The sequence below is a fragment of the Oryctolagus cuniculus genome, chromosome 4 (assembly GCF_964237555.1).
Source record: "Oryctolagus cuniculus chromosome 4, mOryCun1.1, whole genome shotgun sequence".
Taxonomy (NCBI): Eukaryota; Metazoa; Chordata; class Mammalia; order Lagomorpha; family Leporidae; genus Oryctolagus; species Oryctolagus cuniculus.
The window spans coordinates 101,423,341-101,442,738 of record NC_091435.1 but is presented as its reverse complement, the minus strand read 5'-3'; the positions used below and the strand labels follow the sequence as shown (position 1 = coordinate 101,442,738).

The 19,398-nt window shown below is 38.0% G+C and overlaps 1 long non-coding RNA gene across 6 annotated transcripts in view; it reads left to right on the top strand.

The window, feature by feature from the left end:
• Positions 1 to 2,992: 2,992 nt before the first annotated feature.
• The window catches only part of LOC103350453 (uncharacterized), a 121,333-nt gene continuing 104,927 nt past the window's right edge, over positions 2,993 to 19,398 (top strand). For all 6 annotated transcript variants that reach the window (XR_011388047.1, XR_011388045.1, XR_011388048.1 and 3 more), the window contains exons 1-2: positions 2,993 to 3,073; positions 5,587 to 5,647. This is a non-coding gene — a long non-coding RNA (uncharacterized lncRNA). The remainder of the gene's footprint in view (positions 3,074 to 5,586; positions 5,648 to 19,398) is intronic.

The window sequence follows — 19,398 nt, the reverse complement described above, 5'->3', positions numbered from 1 at the left end:
TTGAAATAAATCTGCTCTTAGTATTTTTGTTGATAAAATCAGACTGCATGATATGTACTTTTGCTCCTGATATTTGTCATCTGTTTCTAAAAGTTTATCATTTGGCTTTATTGATTTTCTCTGTTGAAAAAACTTTTATTCCAGTTTTAACTTTATTACAGCCTTTATTTTGCTTGGCTTATATTTACTTTACTTTCATTTTGCTATTATTTTGAGGTGAAACATTAGATAATTGAGTTCAAACCTTTCTTCTTTTGTAATATAGGTAGCTTATGCTATAAATTTCCCTGAAGCACTGCTGTAATTGCATTCCATAAAGTTTAGAGTATTCAACTTTTTATTAAAATAAAGGCCTTTTCTAATGATGCTTGTGAATTCTTATTTGGTGTGAAAGTTTCTTAGAAATATGTGGTTTAACTGCCATATAGATGAGGATTTTCCATACATATTTCTGTTATTTACCTCTGGATTAAGTATATTATTTATATTTGTTGTGTACTTTGTTTGATTGCCAAGAATATCAAACAAATATTTTGGTAGATTTTAATATGAACTTGCAGAAAATGTGTATTTAGCCACGGATTAGTATATTTTCTATAAATAGCAATTAATTCAAGTTTTGTTCAGCTATTATATAGCATTACTGATTTCTTTCTACTTTTTTTTAATTACTGATTGACAACAGTTGACATTTTCAACTATCTTTGTAGATTTGACCCTAAATTTAATGTGTGCTATTATAAAAAGTTAAAAAAAAAGAAAAAGAAAGAAATGAAGGAACAGGGAGGGCTGGGGAAGAAAATATCATTATATTCTTAGAGTCATATCTATGAAATACATGAAATCTGTCTTCTTTATATTAATAAATAAAATGTGAAAAAGAAAATTTATCAGAATTGAAATATGTATTTGAAACTGCTTACTAGAGTTCATTAGTGTTTAGGGCTGTTTTATGTTTTTGATGAATTTATTTTTTTATTAGTGTGTAATGTCACTCTTTATCTTTTTGTTAATATTCCTGTATTTCAGTCTACTACATCTTGCAATAACAGAGTCACTTGAGTTTCTTTGTAATTAGTGATTGTGAAGATCCACATACTCAATGATTTGTGTTTCAATGGACTGAATGCTTATCCCTGAAAAATTCATACATTTAAATCTTAACCATCAAAGTAATGTTATTAGTTAGTGGGAAGGTAATTAGGTCATGAGGGTATGACCTATATAATTGTAATCCATGCCTTAATAAAAGATCCCAAGGAGCTAGCCAGCTCCAGTTGTCTCACCTATAATTAGGGAGGGGTCCTCACTAGACACCGTATCTGCTGATGCCTTAATCTTCTACTTCCCACTTTCCATACTTTGAGAAATAGCATTTTTATTGTTCATAAGTCCCTTAGTCTGTGGTACCTTGTCACAGCAACCTGAACAGACTAAGACCCTATTGCTTTGTATGTAAAAGAGATTACTTTATGACTAGCACAGAGTTCGAAATTAATTTTTTCACCAATATGAAAATCTTTGTCTTTTATTTGCATTTCATATTGTTTAAAGTAAACATTTAAATGCTTTGTTTTAAATTTATCATCTTGCTCACTGTTTTTAACTGATACCACATATTATTTAAAATTTGTTACTACCATGTCATTTTTAATTGAGCAGTCTTTATAGTTCTACTTTGCCTTCACTATTAATTTTTAGTTACATTTCTCATTTTTTCAGTGGCTGCTCAAATGTTTACAGCATGAATCTTTAATTTAATAAATCTACTTTCAAATGATACCATAACCTCTCTCATATGGTGTAAAAATCCTACAACAGTATATTTCCATTTTCTCCTGCCCATCACTTGCATTGTTAATGTCAAATATTTTACAGTTCCCATTTTACAACTTCCAGAATCCAATATTATTATTTACTTTAGTCAATTAACTTTTAAAGTCATTGAAAAGAACAAAAACATATTATATCTACTCTCATTTCTACCATTTTTATACCTTTTTCTTTTGTTTAATCCAGATTTCCATTCATACTACTTCAGTTTGGCAGCCTGCTTCACAATGCCTTGTAGTGTAGTTCTTCTGCTAGCACAAAATTATCTCAATGTATTTGCATGTTAAAATATTTATTTTGTCTTCAATTTTGAAGTGCATTGTCACTGACTGACAAAAATCTTAGTTGATTTTTTTTTTTACTTTAGAACCATTAAAAATGTCACTCCATTATCTTCCATCATGCAGTTTCTGATGAGAAGTCAGTTGTAAATCAAGTCTTTATCCCTCTCTTTGCATTGTTTGATGTTTCTTCAGCTGCTTTCAAATATCACTCATTGTCTGATTTTTAGAAGTTTTCTACTATACATACAGGTATGTTTACATTATATTATGAGTGGATGCTGTGAACTTTATAGACAAATTGCTTGTCATTTACTATTGAATAAATGTATGTTAAACACCATAGATTGGGGCCAGTGCTGTAGTGTAGTAGGTTAAGCCTCTTCCTGCAATGGCAACATCCCATAATGCCGGTTGGTATACCAGGTGCTGCTCTTCCAATTCAGCTTTCTGCTGGGGGCCTGAGAAAACAGTGGAAGATGGCCCAAGGGTTTGAGTCTCTGCACCCACATGAGAGACCATGAAGAAGCTCCTGGCATTGGAACAGCCTAGCTCTGGCCTGGGTAGCCATTTGGGTAGTGAACTAGTGGATGAAAGACTTCTCTCTATCTCTCCCTCTCTCTGTAACTCTGCCTCCCAAATAAATAAATAAATCCTTAAAAAAACATATACTTGTTACTCATTCATCTTGAAAAGTTCTTCAGACCATCAAAGAAGGCAATATCTTTCTCTGAAAGGAGGAGAGAACTTCCACTTTGAATATGGCCTTGTCTAAATAAGATCAGAGTTGGTGAATCCAAGAGGCTTCCATAGCCTTGGCAGCTCATGACAAGAACCTTGGGTGATTAATGACGTCATAAATAAGAGTGTCAATTGTTAAATCAACAACGGGAGTCAATGTGCACCTACTCCTCATATAGGACCTCTGTCCTTAATGTGCTGTACTATGCGAATTAATGGTAAAACTAATACTCAAATAGTACTCTGTACTTAGTCTGTGTGGGTGCAGTCTGTTGAAATCTTTACTTAGTATATACTATGTTGATCTTATGTATATAAAAATAATTGAAAATGAATCTGATGAAGAATGGGATGGGAGAGGGAGTGGGAGATGGGATGGATGTGGGTGGGAGGGAGGTTATGGGAGGAAAAGCTGCTATAATCCAAAAGTTATACTTTCAAAATTTATGTTTATTAAATAAAAGTTGGAAAAAAGTTCTCAGCTATTATTTATACAATTAGTTATTCTGCCTCATCCTATATCTTTTCTCTTTTGAAATTCTAATTAATTAGTTAATATTTTAGATCATAACTCTTTGACTCATAACTCTTGGGTGTTACATGGATATTTTCTGGCTCTTTTTTTCACTTTACATTTTATTTTACTTTTTTTTATATTTTTTTGACAGGCAGAGTGGACAGAGAGAGACAGAGAGAAAGGTCTTTCTTTGCCGTTGGTTCACCCTCCAATGGCCGCCACGGCTGGCGCACTGCGGCCGGCGCACCGCGCTGATCCGATGGCAGGAGCCAGGTACTTATCCTGGTCTCCCATGGGGTGCAGGGTCCAAGTACTTGGGCCATCCTCCACTGTACTCCCTGGCCACAGCAGAGAGCTGGCCTGGAAGAGGGGCAACCGGGACAGAATCCGGAGCCCTGACCGGGACTAGAACCCAGTGTGCTGGTGCCGCAAGGCGGAGGATTAGCCTAGTGAGCCATGGCGCCGGCCTCACTTTACATTTTATTATGGACAATTTCTATTAATCTCTATCCAAGCTCACTCATTCTTTCCACAATATTGTGCAGTCAGCTGATCAAGCCATAAAAGGAAACCTGTGCCTCTGATAAGCCATTTTTCTTAATTTTGATATTTTTTCTTGCAGTTTAAGAAAATTTCGTTTCTTTACTAAAAATCCTTGTTTACTCATGAATGTTGTCCACCTTGTTCACTAGATTTCTTAGAAAGCAATGATAGAAATTTTAAACTGTTTTCCAATTGTTAAACAACTGGTTCATCTCTGTAACTAGTTCTGTAGATAACTCTTATCATCTTACAATGACTGTGTGCGTGTGTTATGTAATCTTTGATTGAATGGTAAACATCACATGTCAAAGAACAGTAGAGTTTGAGAATAATTGTATTTATTCCCAGAAATGAATTTTTCCTAGCTGTTGGCGAAAGAAGAATCAGATCAATTCTAGACAACAATTGAATTGGGTTTGGCTTTCTTTGTCATTCTTACTCATTGTACCATAAGTTTCCATTACCTTCAGTGTTCTGCTTAATATGGGGCAGGGACTACTGGAGGGTTTCTAGTGACCCTATTCTACCCTTCCCCTTTAGCAGTTCCCGAGTGTCTAAATCCCAAAAAGGGTCTCTCTGTACTCTGTTCAGTTGGTTATTGCTGCTTGTTACTTTGAGCTAGTCTTCTGAAGGCTGAGAACAATCTTATTAGTTCTCTTATTCCAATCTCAGACTAGGGCATCTTTTATATGTCAGTCTATAATTTCAGAATTTTCAACATTCCTCTTCTTCCCATATCAGTCAAACTCTTAGTCTTAGGCTAGAGATAGATTTCTATCCCCCCACAAATAGTGTCATATCTGTAGTTTGTGTTGATGAGAGGTTTTCCTGTTCCTCCATTAACATCCATAATATTAAGAGTGTTTTCTGTCCTCTCCCAGTGACTAAAGTCATCTGTGTCCTGGGAGAAAAGGATATGGGGAAGTTGGCCATTGATTGTCAACCAGTGCCATCTAGATATCTCCTGCACAGATGCCCCACCATGGGTCAATATAGGGGGCTCTCCAGTCTCTTACCCAAGACCCAGTTTCTCTGTGAGCACCTGGTGGAGGCCCATGGAGAAGAGTTTATGAGAAAATAATCCTTATGGGGCTGTTAGATTTTTAAAATTAAATCTTAACCAACTCTTGACTTTTAAAAGGTAATTATATACTTATATAATTATATACTATATGTATAAGGATTTCTCCTTAATGGAAAAAAGAAGAGTTCACTAGAACATAATAGTACAGAATTTTAGTAATGTTCTCAAAACAATCCACAGTAAGATATGGAATAATATTCGAATCACACTGTCTGATTCTAGAGAAGGGTTTAGCAAAACATGACGAACTGTGCCCCAACGCCGGCCCATTCAAAATCCTTTATACAGCACACAAGACTATTTATATGTTTCCTGCTTACTTCTGTGGACTCCATGTTTCTCATAATTCCCCATCTTATACTCTGGTATACTCATACCATATTCTCTTCCCTTTGATTTTTTTTACCTACTCTTCCCTTTGGTATCAATGTTGGTAGTTGTCTTTCTGAGGTTTAAGGAAGCATATGGAATGCTTGAATGTGTCATTATTTCCCACAGAAATGATGACTTCTATGCTAGGACAACAAAAAGAGAAAGGATGACAACACTGATTATGTTACAGTTTATTTTGTTTGTGTATCACTCAGGGGTAGGTGAACTACAACTCATCTGACAAGTTTGGACACCTGTCTATGTAGAGCCCATGAGGTAAGGAGAATCTTCAGACTTTTATATAGTTTTAAAATACATAAGAAATACACCATTTCAGGACATTTAAAAGTTATATTATATTCAAAGTTCTTCGTCCATAAACACAATTCTGTTTAAGCCCAGCTATTTGTTTTATGTGCTGTCACACACTACAGAGGTACTATGAATATAGTGAGGAAGGACAAAGTCCCAGTCTCCACAGTCATCAGTAGCCACAATATCATCCTCAATGTGTAGCTCAGAGGAAACACTCAGCAAGTATTTTTGGTATGAATAATGTGTGAATAAATAAATACAACTATTCTGCCCAGGAACCAGTTGAGATTCAGCACAGAGTCCAGTCGGATTTACCAGATCCCAGCCAAGTACTCTCTGTTACTAAATTGGGTCTTCTTCCCTATGATTTTAGAACAATATTATCCTTAGGGTAATAATGGAATTAAAATTTCTTGCAATTTCTACAGTTGGGCATCCCCTGGACTGCAGGTTTGAATAGGCTGAAGTGTTCATGTGAAAACTTCCCATTATCCCCATTAAGAGTAAATCATGATTGAGCAAAACTTCTGCTCCATGGTCTGCTTTAAAATAGCATCTTGGTAAATTTAGGCACAACTCAAAAGCAAAGCTTATGGGGAAAGTATATAAAAGCAAGCACCGTGATTAACCATATCCAGATGGGAGAAAAATGTGTTGACATTTCAGCAAGAACAGCCTTCAATTCAAGCCAAAAACAAAAAAACAAAAAACTCATTTAAACTTTCTAGTCAGCCAAAATTTCCAGCTGCATGAATTCTCTAGTGAACAAACAGGGCAACACACAGAATAAGGTCATTGAAGAATGTGCCAGTAATCACAAACTGTAATTAAGCGGTAATGACCCCTACTTGAAGCTTTCTTCAGGATTAATGAATACCTGAGAAGCCACTGGCCCGAGGCAGCCCTCATTCTATCCAGATTGCCCTGGGATAGTGAATGCTATAAACAAAATGTACTTTCAGCTTAAATCATCCCCTAAAGTTATCTTTTCCACTACTGTATCAGAATTGGATTTTTATGGCATTCATTGTGAAAAGGGCCAAGTTTAATCAAGAAAGGAGAAAGGAAAGACTGAATTTCAAAATCAGAGTATGAGATTTCTTTTGAATAGAGCATTGAGGGTAGGTGTGAATTATATTTAGAATATTTAGTCATAGTTTCCAGTTTTGATTTCTTCATTAGAAACAGAGATAATATTTATAATATGCCAGATGAAATACTTAAATTTACCATCATATAATAAATGTTAAGTGAAATTATAATTACTGTCAATCACTGTTATAATTATTCTTTCTGAGACTTTCAAATAAAAGAGGAAGAAAGGAAACTATTGGATTAGTAGGTAACATGGCCATCAAAATATTAACCACCATTTCTCTGCTGCTTATTCTACCAGCAGGCACTCAATAGATATTCTGGCTCTTCCCTTGGAGGTTGAGCATCATGTCCCTCCCTCATACATATGAAATCTGTGAATCAGGGAAAGTAAATCTAGGCCATACTAATCAGTGAAAGTGTTGGAATGCAATCCCAGATTCCTGACTGAAAGGCTCAAACTTGAAATCTCTATGCACTATGACCTTGCTAACATGAAAGTTCTTCACCAATCATTTAGAAGTCATGAGGGGCCATTTCTGTGGTGTAATAGTTAATCCCCTGCCTGCAATGCTGGCATCCCATATGGGCACAGGTTCAAGAACTGGCTTCTCCACTTCCAATACAGCTCTCTGCTATTGCCTGGGAAATCAGTAGAAAACGGCCCAAGCCCTTGGGCCACTGCACCCATGTAGGAGGCCCAGAAGAAGCTCCTGGATCATGGTTTCAGATCGGCATAGCTCTGGCTGTTAAGACCTTTTGGGGAGTGAACTAAAAGATGGAAGATCTCTCTGTCTCTCTGCTTCTGCCTCACTGTAACTCTGCCTTGCAAATAAATAAATAAATCTAAAAAAAGTAGCCATGAGGTGGATTCGTCAGGGTGAGAATGTCGATAAACAAATGGAGCTGGAGGTAGAACATCAACGTCATTAATATACTTTAAAAGGGTCCATTTATGTAAATGAGGAGTCACAGCTGGGAAAACTCAGAAGTGATGGGAATTCTAACACAGGAGTCTGCTCCTATGTCATTGCTGTAATCCATACGTGTTAGTGTTTCTGTCTTCATATGAACACAGGAGCCTTGAGGTAACTCTGTGTTACAAATATACTCCATATTCACACTAGCCACACTTAAGTCTAAGTATGTGAAATTTCTTTAATAAAAAACTAAAAGGCTTATTTTAGAAAGTGTAAGTCTTTTTGTTTTTAAAGATTATTTATTTATTGAAAGTCAGAGTTACACAGAAAGAGAAGGAGAGGCAGAGAGAGAGGTCTTCCATCCACTGGTTGTCTTCCTAATTGGCCACAATGGCCAGAGCTTCGGCGATCCGAACCTCGGAGCTTCTTCCATATCTCCCATGTGGGTGCAGGAGCTGAAGGATTTGGGCCATCTTCTACCACTTTCCCAGGCCATAGCACAGGGCTGGATCTGAAAGTGGAGCTGCCAGAACTCGATCCGGTATGGGATGCTGGCACTACAGGCTGGGGCTTTATCGGCTACACCACAGCGCCGGCCCTGAAAGTGCAAGTCCTGAAATGAACACATGCCTAAGAGAGTTACTCATTAGATGTGTCTTTGCATGGGGGGAAAATTGCTATCAGTACTTTTCTTAATGGTGATAGCAGAAGGCTAGTTTCACATTTTGAAGAATTAAGTGCTAGATCATATAATTCTTTTATAACAATACTAAATTAAGGGAGAAGAGAAGTGAAGGAGGAATGATTGATTTGTCTTTACATGCAAAACTGGAAATATAGGAGCAATTAGATTCCTACTTCTGTGTTCTCAACTCCTTGGTCCCAAAGTGGCTGGCTGGGAATTCCTGCTTCCTCAGAACAGAGAGGCCATGAAAGATGCATTGGCCAACGAATTGTGTGCATTGAGTATTTGGTTTCAGGTATATCTTGTCTAACAGAAAAAGCAGTAGTGTTTGAGGGAACTTCAAAAAGTTCACGAAGTGCCAAGCGTTGTGGCGCAGAAGGTTAAGTCACAAATTGTGACGCAAGCACTCCATATGAAAGACAATTCCAGTCTCAGCCCAGCTGCTCCACCTTCAGCCAAACTCATGATAACGTACCTGTTTGATGGCAGCAGTAGATGGCCCAAGTTCTTGGACCCCAGACACCCACATGGAAGACCCAGATGGAGTTCCAGGCTCCCGACTTTGGCTCAGCCCCAGCTGTAACAGTCATTGGGGGAGTGAACCATTGGATGGAAGATCTCTGTCTCTGTCTTTCCTTCTCTCTCTTTTTCTGTAACTGCCTTTCAAACAAAATAAATCTTTCTTAAAAAGTTCATGGAAAAATGGAATTAAAAGATAAGTTAATTTTAGTGCAAAAATGTTTGAAATCCATGTATATATGCTAGGCATTTTCCATGCATCATTTGATCATCTCTTGTGCATTTGGGCCTCAGATCTTCTGGAGACACAATATAGGAGGTGACCTTTCCACCTCTTCATCATGCCTCAGTCCTCTTCCAAAATTGCCCCTATCTGTCTCTGTGTTTGAGAAACACACCTGACCCTAGTCATCTCTTTCTCCCAAAAGCTGTCCTATCACTAGGAATGCAACTATTAGTTTTAGACAATTGCTTATCCAATATTCAAGAAAGAAATATTTTCTCCTGGCCAGGTTTCATATACTATAGAGGTAAATTGTATTTGCCAGAGATGCTAGATGGTGAAATAGGGAAAAGATATACTGATTTTCACCATGAGAAGATACCAGAAGAACAGAAAATGGACTGTGTTCCTAAGGGATAGTGGAGAAAAATTTGCAGTGGTAACTTTACAGGACAGAAGATGATACATGAGCAGTAAAGCCTGTACAAACATGCATCAGCTGGTAAGATGCTACCAGTGACTCCCACAGCCAATGGCTCTTAGGGAAGCCATCTTTCCAGAACAAGCAAAGAGAAGCCTGCAGCAGCCCATGTGCCATGGGCGATGTGTCTGAGGGGAAATCCTGTGGTCCCCACTGACATCAAGTCCAGCCTAGAGAGTAGTCAGGGGGAAGAGCACCCACTGAGCTCCAAGAAGAGAGAGAGGGCATCACAGAAGGCTCCATGCTGACACTGCGAAGTACATAGATCCTTCATGCAGTTTGGGCACCTGAGTGGATGTGGTGCACAGGCACAGTGAGTTCACCCTCGGATACCATTTCACCCTGGCTCAGAGAAAGCCTGAGGCTATGAATACACCAGCTAGTGTGATTATCTCCCACCTACTGATGATATTTGGGTGTCAGTCTGGACTCTTGTCCCACTCACAAACACTGCCTGGAGCTCCCTGCCCCCACCCAGCTTACACCTCTAGATGTCTGCTCAAAGTGTAGGTATTCCAATAAGCCACAGAGGCACATTTCCAAGAATAAGGCCTTCCAAAGAGATAAAACAGTTTCCTCAAATGCATAAGAATTAATATAGAAATACAAGAAACATGAACAAGAAAGACAGTATGACTCCCCAGAAGAAACACAATAATAATTCAATATTATGTTGTGAAGATGAAGAGCTTGATGAAACACCTAAAAAGGAATTCAAAAGAATAATTGTAAGATTTCTCAAGAACACAGAGAAACAATTACATGAATTAAGGAAATCCATACATGACATAAATGAGAAATTCTGCTGGGAGATAAATATATCAAAGAATAATAAAACTGAAATATTAGAAATGAAGAATTCAATATGTCAAATAAAAAAAAACTACAAAGCCTTATCAAAAAACTCTAGGATGGAAAAAAGAATATCCCACAGCCAAAGAATACACATTATTTTCATCAGTGCCTGGAACATTCTCTAGGGTGATTCATATGCTAGGCCATAAAACAAGCCTAAACAAATTTTTAAAAAATTGAAATCACTTCATGTATCTTTTCTGACCACAGTGGAATGAAGTTGGAATGAAAAATATAAATAAATTAAAAATTAAAAAAAGAAATTCTAGATAATATAGAAACACATGGAGACCAAACAACATCTTCCTGAATAGTGAGTAATAGAAGTTATCAAAAGAGAAATAAAAAAAATTCCTAGAAACAAATGAAGATGACAACACAATATATGGGATACAGCAAAAGAGTGTTAAGAGGGAAGTTTGCAACAATTAGTGCCTATTTCAAGAAATTGGAAAGCTATGAAATGAATGATCTAAAATCTAACTCAAGGATGTAGAAAAATAAGAACAAACCAAGCAAAACATTAGTTGAAGGAAAAAATTATGAAATTAGAGAAGAAATAAACAAAATTGAAATTAGAAATGCATACAAGAGATTAATGAAATGAAGAGGTGCTATTTTGAAAAAGTAAAAAAAAAAAAAAAAAAAGATAATCCATTGGTTCAAAAACCCAATAAGAGAGAAGACCCAAGAGGTTAAAACTGATACCACACACACACACACACACACACACAAAATCATTAGTAATTATGACTAGCAGCTATATGCCAAAGAATTGGAAAATCTGGAAGAAATGGATAGATTTCTGGACACATACAGTTTATAAAACCTGGGCATAAAAGCCTAGAAAACCTAAATATCCAGGGGCCAGTGCTGTGGCCTAGCGGGTGGAGCTGCTGCCTGTGGTGCTGGCATCCCATATTGGCTCCGGTTCAAGTCCCAGCTGATCCACTTCCGATCCAGCTCTCTGCTATGGCCTGGAAAAGCAGTGGAAGATGGCCCAAATCCTTCAGCCCCTGCACCCACATGGAAGACCTGGAGGAAGCTCCAGGCTCCTGACTCCGGATCGGTGCAATTCTAGCCATTGTGACTGATAGGGGAGTGGATCAGTGGACGGAAGACCTCTCTCTCTGCATCTTCTCTCTCTGTGTAGCTCTGACTTTTAAATAGATAAATAAATCTTTAAAAAAAGAAAACCTAAATATCCAATAACTAAGATGCATATTGAATCTATAATGATGACCCTCCTGACAACAAAAAGCCCAGGACCACATGTATTCACACCTGAAATTTACCAAATTTTTAAAAAAGAGCTTATCCTAATTCTTCTTAAATGATTCAATACAATTGAAAAGAAGGAATCCTACCAAATTCCTTCTATTAGGCCAGCATCACCTTAAATACAAAACCAGAAAAAGATACAACAAAGAAAGACAAGTATAGATGAATATTCTTGATGAACATAGATGCAAAAATCCTCAACAAAACATAAACTAATGTAATCCAAAACCACATAAAAGAAATCATCCACCCAGACGAAATAGATTTATCTCAGGGATAAGGATGGTTCAACACATGCAAATCAATAAACAAGATACATCACTTTTATAAATTGAAAACAAAAATTATATTATTATCTCAATAGATGTGGAGAAAGCATTGAAAAAGTAGCAACCTTTCATTATAAAAACCTTAAACAAATTGGGTATAGAAGGAACAAACCTCAACACAGTAACACGATCAAAGCAATATATGACACCCACAGCCTACATTATATGGAATGGGGAAAGCTGGAAGCATTTCCACTAAGACCTGGAACCAGAAAAAGTTGCCTACTGTCATCATTACATTTCTAAAGAGTTTATTTATTTGAAGTCCAGAATTACAGAGAAAGAGACAGAGAGAATGGTCTTCCATTTGCTGGATTACCCCTGAAGTGGCCACAATGCCAGGCTTGAGCCAGCCCAAATCCAGGAGCCAGTAGCTTCCTACAGATCTCCCATGTGGTCTGAAGGGATCCACACCCTTGTGTCATCCTCTGCTGCTTTCCAAGGCCATCAGCAAAAAGCTGGGTCAGAAGTGGAGAAGCCGGGACTTGAGCCAGTACCCATAAGGGTTGACAACATCATAGGCAGTGGTTTTTATTTGTTATGCCACAATGCTGGGTCCTCAGCATTCACTTTTCATTCTTTCTTTTGTTTTCTTTTTTCAGAGAGAGAGAGAAAGAGAGAGAGAGATCGATGGATAGAGATCTTCCATCTACTGGTTCACTACCCAAATGGCCACAATGGCCTGGGGTTGGACCAGGCCAAAGCCAGGAGGCAGGTGCTTCCTCTGGGTCTCCCAGATGGATGAAAGGACCTAAGCACATGTTCCATACTTTACAGCCCTCCCAGGTGCATCAACAAGGAGCATGATCAGAAATGGAGCAGCAAGATGCAACCAGCACCCACATGGGATGCCAGCACTGAAGGTGGAGGCCTAACCTTCTACACCACAGCACCAGTCTCTCATTATTATTTTTCAATACACTTCTGGAAGCTTTGGCCAGGGCAATTAAGCAAGAAAAAAAGAATCAAGGGGATACAAGTTGAAAAGGAGGAACACAAAATATCCCTGCTTGCAGTTTATATGACCCTATATAGGGAAACCAAAAGACTCCGCTTAGAGACTATTGGAACTCATAAGAGTTTAGATGTTAAATGATAGAAAATCAATACACAAAATCAATAGCATTTATATTCATAAACAATGATATGGCTGAGAAAGAATTTGGAAGATCACTCCCAATCAAAATAACTACAAAAAATTTAAATATCTTGGGATAAATTTAACTAAGACTGTGAAAGATCTCTACTGTGAAAATTACAAAACATTAAAGAAAGAAATAGAAGACACAAAAAAAGAAAAACTTCCATGTTTATGGATTGGAAGAATTAACATCATAAAATGTCCATACTGCCCAAAGCAATTTACGGACTCTAAAAGATCCCATTCAAAATATCAAGAACATTCATAGATCTAGAAAAAAATTTTCTAAAATTCATAAGTAAACACGAGACCCCGAATATCTAAAGCAATCTTTTTAAAATTTTATGTAAGGCATACAAATTTTATGTATTTCATATGGAACATAGTAATACTTCCCATCCTGCCCTCCCTCCCATTCACACTCCCATACTTCTCCTGCATATCCTGTTCCCATTTATAGTTTTTGCAAAGATCTATTTTCAGTTAATTTTATACACATAAGATCACCCCTACCCTATGTAAAGAGTCCAACAAATAGTATGAAGAAAAAATCTGTTCCACAACTGTTGAGACAAGGGCTATCTCAAAATGTCAATTTCACTGCTATAGATTACTTTTCAGGTGCTCTATTAGTCACTACACATCAGGGAAAATATACGGTATTTGCCCTTTCAAGATTGGCTTATTTCACCAAGTATAATGGCTTCTAATTGCATCCATTTTGTTGCAAAAGATGGGGTTTAATTTTTCTACAACTGTGTAGTATTCCATAGTGTATATACACCATAATTTCTTTATCCAGTCATCACATAGCCTCACATCTATGTTTTTGCCAGTACCAGCCTGTTTTGATTATATCTGCCCTGCAGTATGTCTTCAAATCTTGTATTATGATGCCTCTGGCTTTGTTGTATAAGATTGCTTTAGCTATTCAAGGTCTCTCGTATGCTGTATGAATTTTAGTATCATTTTTTCTAGACTTGAGAAGAATGTTGTTATTTTTATTGAAATTGAATTGAATCTGTAAATTACTCTTGGTAGTATGAACATTTTGATGATATTGATTCTCCCAATACATGAACAAGGAAGAGTTTTCCATTTTTTGGTATGTTCTTCTATTTCTTTCTTTAATATTTTGTAATTTTCATCAGAAATCTTTGACATCACATCTTTGGTTAAATTTATTCCAAGATATTTAATTTTTGTAGCCACTGTGAATTGGATTGATCTTAGCAATTCTTTCTCAGCCAAGGCATTGCCTGTGTATACTAAAAAAAAGCCACATATTTTTATGCATTAATTTTATATCCTGGTGCTGCACCAAGATCTTTCATGAGTAATAGTCTCTCAGTAGATTCTTTAATCTCCCATCTTTAGAAATATGTCATCTACAAACAAGAATAGTTTGAGTTCTTCATTTCTAATTTGTATCCCTTTGATTCCTTTTTCTTGGCTAATGGCTCTGGTTAAAGCTTCCAGGGCTATATTGAATAGCAATGGTGAAAGTGAGCATCCCTGGCTGGCACCATGGCTCACTTGGCTAATCCTCCGCCTGCAGCACTGGCACCCTGGGTTCTAGTCCCGGTTGGGGCGCCGGATTTTGTCCCGGTTGCTCCTCTTCCAGTCCAGCTTTCTGCTGTGGCCTGGGAGTGCAGTGGAGAATGGCCCAAATGCTTGGGCACTGCACCTGCATGGGAGACCAGGAGGAAGTACCTGGCTCCTGGCTTCAGATCAGCGCAGCGAGCCAGCTGTAGTGGCCATTTTGGGGGTGAACCAACAAAAGGCAGACCTCTCTCTCTCTCTCTATCTCTCTCTCACTGTCTAACTCTGCCTGTCAAAAAAAAAAAAAAAGTGAGCATCCTTGTCTGCTTCTCTGGTTCTGGATCTTAGTGGGAATGTTTCAAACTTTTCCCTATTCAATAACGTGCTGGCTGTGCGTTTGTCATAAATTGCTTTGATTTTGATTATTCTCTAATTTTTATTATTTCTTTTCTTCTACTAATTTGAGGTTTGGGTATTGTTTTTTAGGTTATTGAAATGCATTGATAGCTCATATATTTGGTGCCTCTCCAGCTTCTTGATATAGGGACTAATTCTTATAAAATTTCCTGTTAACACTGTTTTGCTGTATCCCATAAGTTTTGATATGTTGTGTTTATCTTCATCCACTTCTAGGATTTAAATTTTTCTTTTGCTATCTTCTATGATTCACTGTTTAATCAAGGATGTTGTTCAGTCCCCATGTGATTGCATATGTTCTAGAGATTCTTGAGTGGTTTATTTCAAGCTTCTTCTCATTGTGTTCAGGGAATTTGTATAGTATGATTTCAATGTTTTTGAATTTGCTAAAACTTGCATTATGGCATAGTTCATGGTCTATCCTAGAGAATGCTCCATGCACTGATGAAAATAATGTGTATTCTGCATCTGTGGGATGAAAAATTCTATAGATAACAGTTAGGTACATTTAGTCTAAGTGTCAATTAGCTCTGTTGTTCATTTTTAAATTTTCTGTCTAGTTTATCTGTCCATTGATAAATGTGGCACGTTGAAGTCCCCATTATAATTATTGTATTGGAGTCTATGCCTCCCTTTAGGTCCATTAATATTTGCTTTATATACCCAGTCACTCTGGAATTGGGTTCATATGCACTTACTATAGCCATATCTTCCTGTTGAATTGATCCCTTAATCATTAAATAGTGCCCTTCTATTTTTTAAGAGTTTTTGTGTTAAAGTTTATTTTGTCTGATATTACGATGTCTAAACCTGCTCTTTTTTGGTTTCTTTTAGCATTGTACATCTTTTTTGTTTCCGTTCACTTTCAGTCTGCATGTATGTTTGCTGGTGATGTGTGTTTCTGTAGGCAGCAAATTGAAGCATCTTGTTTTTTAATCAATTTTGCCAGTCTTCATCTTCTAACTTTAGTGAGGCCATTTACATTCAAGGTGACTATTGATCAGTAATGATTTGGCCTTGCCATTTTTTCATAAATATACCTATTGTTTATTTTGAATTTCCTTTGTACTTTTACTAGGAGATTTTCTGCCTTTACATTCTTTCATAGTGATGACCATATTTCTGTGTTTCTGTGCATAGATCCTTAAACATCTTTTGTAAGGCTGGATGAGTGGTGATAAATTCTTCGAATTTCTACTTGCTGTGGAAGGTCTTTCACCTTAATTCATAATTGAGAGCTTTGCAGGGTACAGTATTCTTGGTTGACAGTTTTTTCCTCTTAAGACTTGGAATATATCTTGCCATTCTCTCTGAATCTGAAGGATTTCTGATGGGAAGTCAGCTGTGAGTCTAAGTTGAGATCCTCTGAAAGTAATCTGGAATTTCTCTCAGCACATTTTAGAATCTTTCCTTGATGTGTGTCATGGTGAAGATCTTTTCTGATCATGTCTATTAGGAGTTCTATGTGCTTCCTGTATTTCGACTTCCATTTCTTTCTTCAAATTGGGAATATTTTCTGTAATCATTTCACTAGATAGAACTTCTAATCCATTCTCTTTTCCTTACCCTCAGAAATTCCTGATATGTTGCATTGTTTTCATAGGTTGGATTTCCATATGTTGGATTGTTTCATATTATCTTTTGTTTTTCCCACAAATCTCCAACACTGTTTTTAATTTTTCTAATTTTTGGAAAACTTTTATTTAATGAATATAAATTATTTTTTTCTAATTTCTTCTTTCTCTCTCTTTTCTTATTGTCTGACTGAAAAATTTTCCAAAGATTTGTCTTTTAGCTCAGGTATTCTTTTTCTTTATCTGCAAGTTTCTTGGTAAGTATTTCCCCTGTATTTTTAAATGATCTATTGAATTATTAATTTCTTTTTTTTTGACAGGCAGAGTGGACAGTGAGAGAGAGAGAGAGAGAAAGGTCTTCCTTTTGCTGTTGGTTCACCCTCCAATGGCCACCGCGGCCAGCGCGCTGCGGCCAGCGCACCATGCTGATCCAATGGCAGGAGCCAGGTACTTATCCTGGTCTCCCATGGGGTGCAGGGCCCAAGCACATCGGCCATCCTCCACTGCACTCCCTGGCCACAGCAGAGAGCTGGCCTGGAAGAGAGGCAACCGGGACAGAATCCGGTGCCCCGACTGGCACTAGAACCCGGTGTGCTGGTGCCGCAAGGCGGAGGATTAGCCTAGTGATCCGCAGCGCCGGCCTTGAATTATTAATTTCTAATATTTCATTTTGTTTTCTCAACTTGATGGGATAAATTTTTATTTATAATATGTATGGATTTTCATTACTAATATTATTAATCGTTTGAATTCCATTTCTGGCATTTAATCAATCTCTTCATTTCCACATTTTTTTTTTAACTTTTATTTAGTAAATATAAATTTCCAAAGTACAGCTTATGGATTACAATGGCTTCCCCCCCAATAACTTCCCTTCCACCCGCAACCCTCCCTTCTCCCGCTCCCTATCCCATTCCATTCACATCAAGATTCATTTTCAATTATCTTTATATACAGAAGATCAATTTAGTATATATTAAGTAAAGATTTCATCAGTTTGCACCCACACAGAAACACAAAGTGTAAAGTACTGTTTGAGTACTAGTTATAGCATTAATTCACATAGTACAACACATTAAGGACAGAGGTCCTACATGAGGAGTAAGTGCACAGTGACTCCTGTTGTTGACTTAACAAGTTGACACTCTTGTATATGGCATCAGTAATCTCCGTAGGCTCTAGTCATGAGTTGCCAAGGCTATGGAAGCATTTTGAGTTCACCGACTCTGACCTTATTTAAATGAGGTCATAGTCACAGTGGAAGTTCTTTCCTCCCTTCAGAGAAAGGTACCTCCTTCTTTGATGGCCCCGTTCTTTCCATTGGGATCTCACTCACAGAGATCTTTCATTTAGATCCTCTTTTTTTTCCCACAGTGTCTTGGCTTTCCATGCCTAAAATACTCATGGGCTCTTCAGCCAGATCTGAATGCCTTAAGGGCTGATTCTGAGGCCAGAGTGCTGTTTAGGACATCTGCCATTCTATGAGTCTGCTGTGTATTAAGTAGAACAAAAAAATACTAAAAGGGATAAAGTATTAAATTGTACATCAACAGTCAGGACAAGAGGTGATCAAGTCACTGTTTCTCATAGTGTCCATTTCACTTCAACAGGTTTCCTTCTTGATGCTTGGTTAGTTGTCGCTGACCAGGGAGAACATATGATATTTGTCCCTTTGGGACTATTGAAGTGTTGTTATATTTCTTTTGGGATGTCATATCACCTTCCTTCTTCTTGCTTCTTGAATGCTTGCATTTAATTTTAGGCATTTCTGGAGATTCTTGCTTTTTTTTTTCTTCTGATGTCTTTTACCTTTTCTTCTGATGCCTCTGGGGTTTGATGAAATGCCTACTCTTTCAGTGAATACCTAGAGGTGTGTGCTGAGTATGGCCAGAGAACTCTACACAGTTCCCTAGGGTGGGGTGTATATCTGGGGTGACACCCATGTTGGGCATGTTAGATATGCTTTTTTTTGACAGGCAGAGTGGACAGTGAGAGAGAGAGAGACAGAGAGAAAGGTCTTCCTTTTGCCATTGGTTCACCCTCAAATGGCCGCCATGGCTGGTGCACTGCGGCCGGCACACCATGCTGATCCGATGGTAGGAGCCAGGTACTTATCCTGGTCTCCCATGGGGTGCAGAGCCCAAGTACTTGGACCATCCTCCACTGTACTCATGGGCCACAGCAGAGAGCTGGCCTGGAAGAGGGGCAACCGGGACAGAATCCGGCGCCCCGACCGGGACTAGAACCTGGTATGCCGGTGCCGCAAGGCGAAGGATTAGCCTAGTGAGACACAGAGCCGGCCTTTTTATTTTTTTGACAGGCAGAGTGGACAGTGAGAGAGAGAGCCAGAAGATATGCTCTTGTTAACAGAAGGTGTGTATATGATCACCTCTGTTGGTATAATCACACCCTCACCTCCACTCTTCCAAGGTGATCAATGCCGGGGTTAGTTCTCAGTGGGGACAATGCTCATCCATGCTTCCACATGAAGTGCACAAAGCATCTGGGCAGTTTTTAGTGTGAGCATGTGAGCACTGCAATGACCCATTCCAGGCAATCAGGGAGCTCTGAGCATGTGGTGATGTACACAGTAATTTCCCAGAGACCCAACTACACCCTGGGTCCTCTCATGCAGTCAGAGCTCCCACAG